Below are 10,412 nucleotides of genomic sequence, written 5' to 3'. Positions count from 1 at the left end.
GACACCTGCTTAACCCATGGGCACTACTACTCTAAGCTGGGGTGATCAGACACTTCCAGCTGCAAATGTCGAAGAAAAGACAAAGTGATTTCACATTGTATTTAGGGTGCAGGAATCTAGTGGACAGATTTTTGTCAATGAGACTTAATGGTGAAATTATGTTCTCTCTGAGGAGTTACAAGGAGCTTTAAACAGCTATAGGAAACATTATGTTCCAGAAAGGAGACCGGGGAGCTTAGTACTGAATCTGTTTACTCAATGATACAATTTGTGATCTTTCCTTAATTTTCATGCTTGCTAGAGTTTAGGAGATTTTGTAATTTTTTTATCACAAGGTTTCAACAAACCTTGAAACTAGAAACAGCTTTTAGAGCCCAAAGAAGATTCCAGTTTTTTCTTTTGTTAAAAATTGGCTGTTTGGGGGCACCTGGGTGGCTCAGTGGTTGAACATCTGCCTTTAGCTCAGGTCATGATCCCGGGATTGAGTCCTGCATCAGGCTCCCCACAGGGAGCCTTTTCTCCCTCTGCCTATGTCTCTGCCTCTCTCTCTGTCTCTCATGAATAAATAAAATCTTTTTTTTTTTTTTTAATTGGCTGTTAGGAGCTACGGAGTGAGGATGAATGGATGAATATAAATACTTAAAACTCATATGTGTCCTTTAACATCCAGTTTAGTACTTTACCTAACATATTCAGCTAGCAAAGCATGTTACAGGTTAAAACTATTTTCCTTTTTTTTTTTTAAGATTTTATTTATTCATGAGAGACACAGAGAGGTAGAGACACAGACAGAGGAGAAGCAGGCTCCATGCAGGGAGCTTGATGTGGGACTCAATCCCAGGTCTCCAGGATCAGGCCCTGGGCTGAAGGCGGCGCTAAACTGCTGAGCCACCTGGGCTGCCCCCGATTTTCCTCCTTAAAAGAATACAAGGGGATCCCTGATGGCTCAGCAGTTTAGCGCCTACCTTTGGCCCAGGGCGTGATCCTAGAGACCTGGGATCAAGTCTCTGCATAGAGTCTGCTTCTCCCTCTGACTGTGTCTCTGCCTCTCTCTCTCTCTCCATGTCTCTCATGAATAAATAAATAAAATCATTAAAAAAAAAAAAAAAAAGGAATACAAATTTGCTTCTTGTTTTTAACTTTCAAAATTATTCCATTTGAATAGGCGACACATTTACATGGTTCATGATTCCAGTAGAACAAGTGAGTTTACAGCATATGATCTCTGTCCAGCTGCTGACCTCCAGCCTCCTGGTTCCCTTTCCACATGGAGGAGCCATGTTGTCAGTTCCTAGTGTGTCCTGGATATGCTACATGCACGTGTAGTGGGTTTAGAATGTGTCCACGCATTACTTAACACCCCCTTCCTTCCAGAGGTGGAGCTTGCCTCCCTCCCCTTGAGATGAGGCTGGATGTGGAGGCTCCCTTAGAATTAAATGGAACCTGACAAAAGTGACCATGTGTAACTCCCAAGCCAAGGTCATAAAAATACTTTGTGACTTTCTCCTTTCGAAATCTCAAATCACTTGGCCCAACAGAAGCCAGCTGCCATGTTGCTGAGACACTTGAGCAGTGTTTAGAGAGGTGCATCTGCTTGAGGAGCTGGGGCCTCCTGGTAGGAGCAATGTAAGAAAGGCTTCTTAAAAGTGTACCTTTCAGCCCCAGGGAAGCTTTTGGATCATTGCTTGTTTTTTATTTTTTAAATGGAGCTATAATTCAGATACAATGAACTTTGCTGTCTTAATGTGTAAATACAGTTGACTCTTCAACAACAGAGGCTTGAACAGTGTGGGTTTCCTTCTATGTAGATCTTTTACATACAGAACCATAAATGCATTTTCTCTTCCTCATGATTGTCTTAATACTTTCTCTAGTGTACTGTATTACAAGAATACAATATATAATACATATAAAATATGTGTTAACTGTTTGTTATCAGTAAGGCTTCCAGTTAGCAGTAAGCAATTAGTAATGTTTGGGGAGAGTTCAGAGGCCTTTTTTTGTTTTTTAAAGATTTTATTTATTCACGAGAAACACATAGAGGCAGAGACATAGGCAGAGGGAGAACCAGGCTCCCTGCGGGGAGTGTGGTACAGGACTTGATCCCAGGACCTTGGGATTATCACCTGAGCCAAAGGCAGATGCTCAACCACTGAGCCACCCAGGTGCTCTGGAGTTAAGAATTATATGTGGATTCTTGATTTCATGGGGCGGGGAGTGGAGTGAGGGGGGTGGAGGTGGGAGGGGGGTTGGCACTCCTAACCCTCCCATTGCTCCAGACTTCTCCCCACCTCCCACCCTATTATCTGCCAGACTGATAGTTTTCACTGTGATGGTAACAATTGGTTTCCAAGACTATCTCAGAGCCAATGAGAGGGCATAGGAATAGTACAGTTAAATTGCCACAAAGCTCCCTATTCTTCCTGAGATTTAGCCATTTTTCTTGATTAAAACTCCAGATTGCTTCAGTCCCTTGGTTAATTTCTAGAAAAGTTGATTCTGACAACCTTTGCCTGTTTTCTTACTGTCTTTATGAAGGAGAGCTTTTTAGGGGGGTCTTTATTTCTCCACTCTCACTGATGTCACTCCCTGGTCACCACCTTGACAATTGCCACATGACAGACACTGACCTGGAACCACCCCACTAAGCCACTCCCAAATTCCTGACCCACAGAAACGAGATAGTAGTGTTTGTTTTGCCTTAAATTTGCTAAGTGTTTGAGTAATTTGTTATGCAACTATAGATTCTATACCATATGCAAAAAGTATATATATTTCTCCCCTTCTTTTGAAAGTTTTTATTTAAGTCATCTCTATATCTCATTTGGGGCTCCAACTCAAGACCCCGTGATCGAAGTTACATGCTCTTCTGGCTGAGCCAGCAAGGTGCCCGTCTCCCCTTTTTAATACATATTAAAGCACTCCGTACATAGTGTTCTGCACTTTTTTCACTTAGTGTAAATGTTCTATTTTGTCAGATGGGTGCCAAAGAGTCTTTCCCATTCTTTCCTTATGGAACTTTGAGATTCCATCGTGCATGTATTTGACCAATAGCTTGTGATGGCTGTGTCCCTTTTAATGATGGCTATTAAGATTGTATCCAACTTGTGTTCTTTCAAACAATGCTGGGACAGAGATCGTGTGCTGTAAACTCACTTGTGCTACTGGAATCATGAACCATGTGAATGTGTCGCCTAGTCAAATGGAACAATTTTGAAAGTTAAAAACAAGCAAATTTGTATTGCTTTTTTTTTTATGTGTAGAAAATTTTCATGTCTCATTTTGTATTTTCCCTTGAAAAGTTAGGCTTTTACCTTTTGTTTTTGTAAAAATGGAAACCTGGAATGAACCAGTTGAAACCATAAGGGCAGGATTTTATCTCACTGGACGGCGGGAAGTCCAGAAATCGATGCAGCAGTTGGGTGCTGATGCTGAAAGCTCCGCTTTCTTCCACCCGGCAGCATTGTCACTGCTGGAGGTAGCTTCATCCCTGGGCTGGTAGCAATATGGCTGCAGCAGCTCCGGGTGTCATACTCAGACCCAACTCACCTAGAGGGAGAAGAGACTATCTCTTTCCATGCTCTCTGGTGGGAATGGCCCCTGCAGACTTCTTCTGCGCAGAACAGGGTCACATGTTCAAGCCTGAAGCAGTTCCTGGTGGGCATGGGATAAACATCTAGAAGGGAGTAAACCACACTGTGAGTGAAGCAAAAAGATGGTGCTCCTTCTGTGGGCAATAAGGGTCAACAACAAGTCTGACCTTGGTGCTTTGTTCTTAGAGTCTTGATATCACAGTATGAGGACAGCATTTAGGCAGATGTCCCAGGACTACCTGGTAGAGAAGATCTTCTGAAACTTCTACCAAGAAAAGACCTCTCCATCACTGGCTTATTTTATTTTTATCATTATTGGACTGATCCTGTTTTGTTTTTACTCTGGCTGCTTAGAAACTCCAAGCTAAATTTGCTACTCACTTGTAGCAGAATGGGGCATATAATTTATCCTTGTATTAGCTTGTTTAATCTTCGTTTTTAATCTTGTGTGAGATTCTGGGAACTACAAATTCTTGGAATGGAGCATGTTAATAATATCCTTAACTCTGAATTTTCAAAAGTTATTCTTAAGGGAGACCTGAGTCTTCCCTATTTATAAAGTAATTTGAAAGGAAAATATATTTTTTTTCCTTCTGAAATAATTCTTTCTTTTGGGAGTTCCATCCCACCTGCATGCACTGATTGTAGCTAGGTCTGTGGCCAAATCCTTGCTACTGTTGTGGATTATTTATGCTGAACCATGAACTAAGGAGCTGATGCCTCATGTGGGGTCAGTCTCTGTCCTGAAGGAAACTTACCTTCAGTGTCTGAAAATCCTCAGATAAAATTCTTAAAACATTCCTCCTATTTTTAGAGACAGCACTGCCCATTTTCCGTTTGTGTGATTTGCACCCAGAACTTCTGTCTTAGAGGCCTGACCACTGGGCTAAGCTGCCTCAGTAGCCCCCTGGTCTCTCTTGCATTGTTCTCCGTTGGCTGTGTTGGTTTTGGCCTGCAGGTTAACACTATGGCTTCCTTTTCTTGATCAAATAGGATCTATTTCATGGGACAAGAATGGAGTCTTTTGGAAAGCTGGGGTTTGAAGCTTTGGTGAGGGAAGCGGTGGGAAGAAAAGAGTGGTGGTAGAAATGCTTGCAAGGTCCATTCATTCATTCATTCATTCATTTGTTCTTTTTTTTTTTTAAGATTTTATTTATTTATTCATGAGAGACACAGAGAGAGAGGCAGAGACACAGGCAGAGTGGCGAGCCTGATATGGGACTCCGTCCCCTGACCCAAGATCACACCCTGAGCCGAAGACAGACACCCAACCACTGAGCCACCCAGGTGTCCCAGGCCCATTCATATTTCAAGGAAAGCAACTGTCAATCCATGCTTCTCAAACCCCAGTGCACCCACGATGTGACATGTTGGGGTTCTGAGGGAACAGTCAAGAAAGAATTCTTGAGATGTCTTTGGTGTAAAAGAAGGTGGTTTTATTAAAGTACAGGGGACAGGACCTGCGGGCAGATAGAGCTGCTCTGGGGGTGGTGGTGGTCGTGGTGGTGGTGAGGAGGGACCCATTATATACTTTTAGGCTGGGAGGGGATGAGGAGGAGCAAGACTCCTTAAGGAATTTGAAAGCAAGGTATCCCGGACCCTGAGGGGTCATTTACTATTGTCTAGGAAAACCTTAGCCAAGCCCCACAGATGAGTAATGTGAGCCATTTGTTTGGAGGATAATTGCTAACATATATCCTGGTTGAGGTAGAGATAAAGGACACTTCCAAAGGGATTTTTACGTGTCAAAGAAGACTCACAGGTCTGGGGTGGGGGGGTGGAGGGTGGGTCTGGCTAACGTCAGGCTCAGGTTTCCTTTTGCCCTTAGCCAAGTATTCACATCCAGGCAGTTGAGCTCCTGGAGGAAGGTTATGGAAGGTCATTCCACCATCACTCCATCTGTCTCAAGTACTGGTCAGTGGGCTGCAAAGGAACTTTTTTTTTTCTGTATTTCTTTTGCCTTTTTCTCCCTATCACACAGACCCAGAGTGTTTGCAGGAAGGCAGGTTCCAGGGCAGCCAGGGTGATGCCCGTGGCCCTGCTCTGCCCATCCCACAGAGCTGGGGGTGCAGGCTGCTGCGGAGGCACAGACCTGGTCCCCTTGCTCCTGTCGCAGGACCCCACCCGTGGGGTGAGGCACCGTGCAACTGCGTGCCCATGGAGGTTTTCAACTTGCTGAAATGTCCTCTTTTTATAGCAGGATGAGACAGATTGTTCAGTTTATTCAGCTTCTTCCTGAGCCTGTTGTGAGCTGATGGCTTTAATAATTCCTTTCCCCATTGTTTCTGATGCCAATCCTTGGGGAGAAGGCTTCCTTGTGACTCAGAAGTCGGTCCTTCCACAACCAATTATTTCTTTGAAGAAATGGAACAGCAAAAACCGTTTCCTCTGTTCCTTTGATCTTTCTCTGTCCTTTATGGGAGGACTCGGCTCAGGCGAGGTGGGCAGACAAAAGACCTTTGTCTTTTTCCAGGTTGGTAACTTTGGCTTCTATTTAAAATGTCATCACTGGGCCCCTCTCGGTGTCTAAGGGACATACTAGTAGGGCTCAAGAGCCACTGTCCTTCCCAGGTGGAAATCCATCCCTTGGGAGGTTGCTCAGGCAGGAGGTAGAAAATCTGGAACACTCTGCTCGGCTGCTGTCCAGCCCTGGCTGTCCCCAGGGGTCCTGGGCCTTGTCCACAGCTGCCATGGGGACTCCAGCAGCCAGGGACCCCAGGGACCTTCAGCTGTCCCCTACCTACCTCATCCTGACTGCTTCAAGCTTGTGTCCTGTCTGTGGAGCTAAACGTGGTACAGGTTTCTTGTAGAGTCTGGGGTCCGTTTCCAGCTGGCCCCTCTGCTCAGTGTCCACAGGCCCTCAGACTCCATTATGTTGAAATCTGCACCAGTTGTCTGTCCTGGAGAGTCTACTGTCTCCACATTGGCTGGTTAGGTGACCCAAATCTAGGCAGTCGTTCAGATGGCAAACCTTAGCACTTTGCAATTGCAAAAGCAATCAGATGTGTTAAGTTCAGGGGACCCCACCCCCCTGAAAAGCACAGGCAGGCAGGAAAGCACCTGGAGGAGCCCCAGCCTTCAAAGGTATGCTCTGTCCTCACCCTTCTATGTTTCCCTGAATCACACATATCTACCCCTGTCCCCCCAAAATGGGTCATTCCATGGACACTGTCCTTCAACCTCTTTGCACTTAACAACACAGGCTTGACACGTCTGGTTTCACTGAAGAGTTTTCTAAATCATTATTTTTAGTGGCTGCAAAGAGCATTATTTGGAATCACATGAAACTTTTTTTTTTTTTTTTTTTTTACATGAAACTTTTCTTAGATCATTCTCTATTGTGGGGCATGTGTGGTTGCTTCTTTGTGTGTGTGTGTGTGTGTGTGTGTGTGTGTGTGTGTGTGGTTGTTTCTAATCACTCAACCTCAGGAACACAGGAGCACCTGGGGGGAATTCTGCATGGTGCCCGCCAGCTGCATGTTGGTGGGTGTGGCAGCTCTTGCACCCTATGTCTCCTCCCAGCCCCGGCCTGAGCCCGTGGTCCTGTCTCTTACAGGTGAAATTGGTAGTTTCCTTATTCTTTCCTTTCTCTTCCCTTTCCTTTCCCTTTTTCTTTTCTCTTTCCTTCTCTTCCCTTCCTTCTTTTCCTTCCTCCCTTCCATGAACTCTGGGTCTTTTTAAAAAATATATTTTGTTGGGACCCCTGGGTGGTTCAGCAGTTGAGTGCCTCCTTTTGGGGTGGGGTGTGATCCCGGGGTCCTGGGATTGAGTCCCACATCAGGCTCCCTGCATGGAGCCTGCTTCTCCCTCTGCCTGTGTCTCTGCCTCTCTGTGTCTCTCATGAATAAATAAATAAAATCTTAAAATTTCTTTTGCTTATTTGATAGAAAGAGAACATGAGCGGGGAGGAGAGGAGAGGCAGAGGGAGAAGCAGACTCCCTGATAAGCAGGAGCCTGATGCAGGGCTTGATCCCAGGACTCCAGGATCACAACCTGAGCCAAAGGCAGAAGCTTAACCAACTGAACCACCCAGGTGCTCCTCCTCTGCCCCTTTTTAATCAGATTATTTGGGTTTGCTTTTTTTGTGTGTGGTGGGTTGAGTTTGTATAAGTTCTTTATGTTTTGGATATTAACTTCTCAAATAAAAAAAAAAAAAAAAACTTCTCAAATATTTCATTTGCAAATAAATTCTCCCATTCACTGGGTTGCCTTTTTGTTTTGTTGATGATTTCCTTTGCTGTGCAAAAGCTTTCTATTTTTCTGTAGTCCCAGTAGTTTGTTTTTGCTTTTGTTTCTCTTACCTGAGGAGACCTATCCATAAAGTTATGCTAAGGCTGATGTACAAGAGATTTTTTTTTAAGATTTTATTTATTCATGAGAGAGAGAGAGAGAGAGAGAATGGCAGAGAGGCAGAGATACAGGCAGAGGGAGAAGCAGGCTCCATGTAGGGAGACTGACGGGGACTCGATCCCGGGTCTCCAGGATCAGGCCCTGGGCTGAAGGCGGTGCTAAACCGCTGAGCCACTTGGGCTGCCTGTCCAAGAGATTTCTACCTATGTTTTCTTTTAGCAGTTTTATGGTTTTGGGTCTCATATTAGGTCTTTTTTTTTTTTTTAAGATTTTATTTATTTGGGAGAGAGAAAGTGAGTGAGAAAGAGAGAGCAGAAGCAGAGGGAGAGGGAAAGGGAGAGGGAGAAGCAGACTCTGTTAAACAGGGAGCCCAATGTGGGACTCAATCCCAGGACCCTTGAGATCATGACTTGAGCTGAAGGCAGATGCTTATCTGACAGAGCCACTCAGGCACCCCTCACATTAGGTCTTTAATCCATTTTGAGTTTATTTCTGTGTATGGTGTAAGAAAATGACTCAGTTTCATTCTTCTGAATGGAGCTGTCCAGTTTTCCCAGCTCCATTTGTTGAAGAGCCCATCTGCTTCCCATTGCATATTATTGCCTCTTCTATCATAGATCAATTCACCATTAGGTGTGGGGTTATTTCTGGGCTCTCTGTCCTATACCATTGACTTGTGTTTCTCTTTTTGTGCCAGTACCATACTGTTTTAATTATTAGAGCTTTGTAGAAATCTAGGATTGTGATACCTTAAGCTTTGGGTAGATTGCTTTGGGTATGCACAGTCTTTGGTGGTTCCATACAAATTTTAGGATTACTTGTATTAGTTCTGTGAAAAATACCATTAGTATTTTCATAGTGATTGCACTAAATCTGTTGATTGCTTTGAGTAGTATGACTTTTAACAATATTAATTCTTCCAATCCAGGAACATGATATATCTTTCTATTTGTTTGTCATCTTCAATTTCTTTCATCAGTGTTTTACAGTTTTCAGAGTAGAGGTCTTTCACCTCCTTGGTTAAATTTATTCCTAGGTGCTTCATTCCCTTTGGTGCAATTGTAAATGAGATTTTTTTCTTAATTTCTCATCTGCTATTTTGTTGTCAGTGTATAGAAATGCAACAGATTTCTGCACATTAATTTTGTATTCTGCAACTTTACCAAATTCATTGGTCAGTTCTAATAAGTTTGTTTGTTTTTTGGTGCTGTTTTTGGGGTTTTTGTTTATATAGTATCATGTCATCTGCAAATAGGGACAGTTTTACTTCTTTCTTATCAATTTGGGTGCCTTTTATTTCTTGTTTGCTGTGGCTAGGACGTCTAGTACTATGTTGAATAAAAGTGGTGAAAGTGGACAACCTTGTCTTATTCCTGACCTTAGAGGGAAAGCTCTTAGCTTTTCACCATTGAATATGATATTAGCTGTGAGTTTCTTCTTATATGGCCTTAATTATGTTGAGAGTTCTCATCACGAATGCATATATTTTTGTCAAATGGTTTCTCTGCATCTCTTGTGATGATGATGGTTGTTATCCTTTCTTTTGTTGATGTGATGTACCACAGTGATTGATTCATGAATACTGAACTACCCTTGTGTCCCTGGAATAGATCCCACTTGATTGTGGTGAGGGACTTTTTAAATGTATTGTTGAATTTGGTTTGTTTCTTTTTTTGTTGAGGAATTTTGCATCTCTGTCCATCAGAGGTAATGGTCTACAGTTTTCTTTTTTTATGGTGTCTTTATCTGGTTTTGGTATCAGGGTAATGCTGGCCTCAAAGAATGAATTTGGAAGCTTTCCTTCCAGGACCCCTGGGTGGCTCAGCGGTTGGGAGTCTGCCTTTGACTCAGGGCATGATCCAGGGTTCCTGGGATCGAGTCCTGCACTGGGATCTCTGCATGGAGCCTCCTTCTCCCTCAGCCTGTGTCTCTGCCTCTCCGTGTCTCTCATGAATAAATGAATAAAATCTTTTTTTTTTATTAAATATTTTATTTATTTATTCATGAGAGACATGGAGAGGCAGAGGGAGAAGTAGGCTCCATGCAGGGAGCCCGATGCGGGACTCGATCCCAGGACTCCAGGATCATGCCCTGGGCCAAAGGCAGGTGCTAAACCACTGAGCCACCCAGGGATCCATGAATAAAATCTTAAAAAAAAAAAAAAAAAAAAAAAGGAAGCTTTCCTTCCTCTTCTACTTTTTATTTTTTTTAATTTTTTTTTAAATTTTTACTTATTTATGATAGTCACAGAGAGAGAAAGAGAGAGAGGCAGAGACATAGGCAGAGGGAGAAGCAGGCTCCATGCACCGGAAGCCCGATGTGGGATTCGATCCCGGGTCTCCAGGATCGCGCCCTGGGCCAAAGGCAGGCGCCAAACCGCTGCGCCACCCAGGGAACCCCTCTTCTACTTTTTGAAATAGTTTCAGAAGAAATAGGCATTACCCCTCTTTAAATATTTGGTAGAATTCA

The sequence above is a fragment of the Canis lupus genome, chromosome 2 (assembly GCF_048164855.1).
Source record: "Canis lupus baileyi chromosome 2, mCanLup2.hap1, whole genome shotgun sequence".
Lineage (NCBI taxonomy): Eukaryota > Metazoa > Chordata > Mammalia > Carnivora > Canidae > Canis > Canis lupus.
This window is presented reverse-complemented; position numbering follows the sequence as displayed.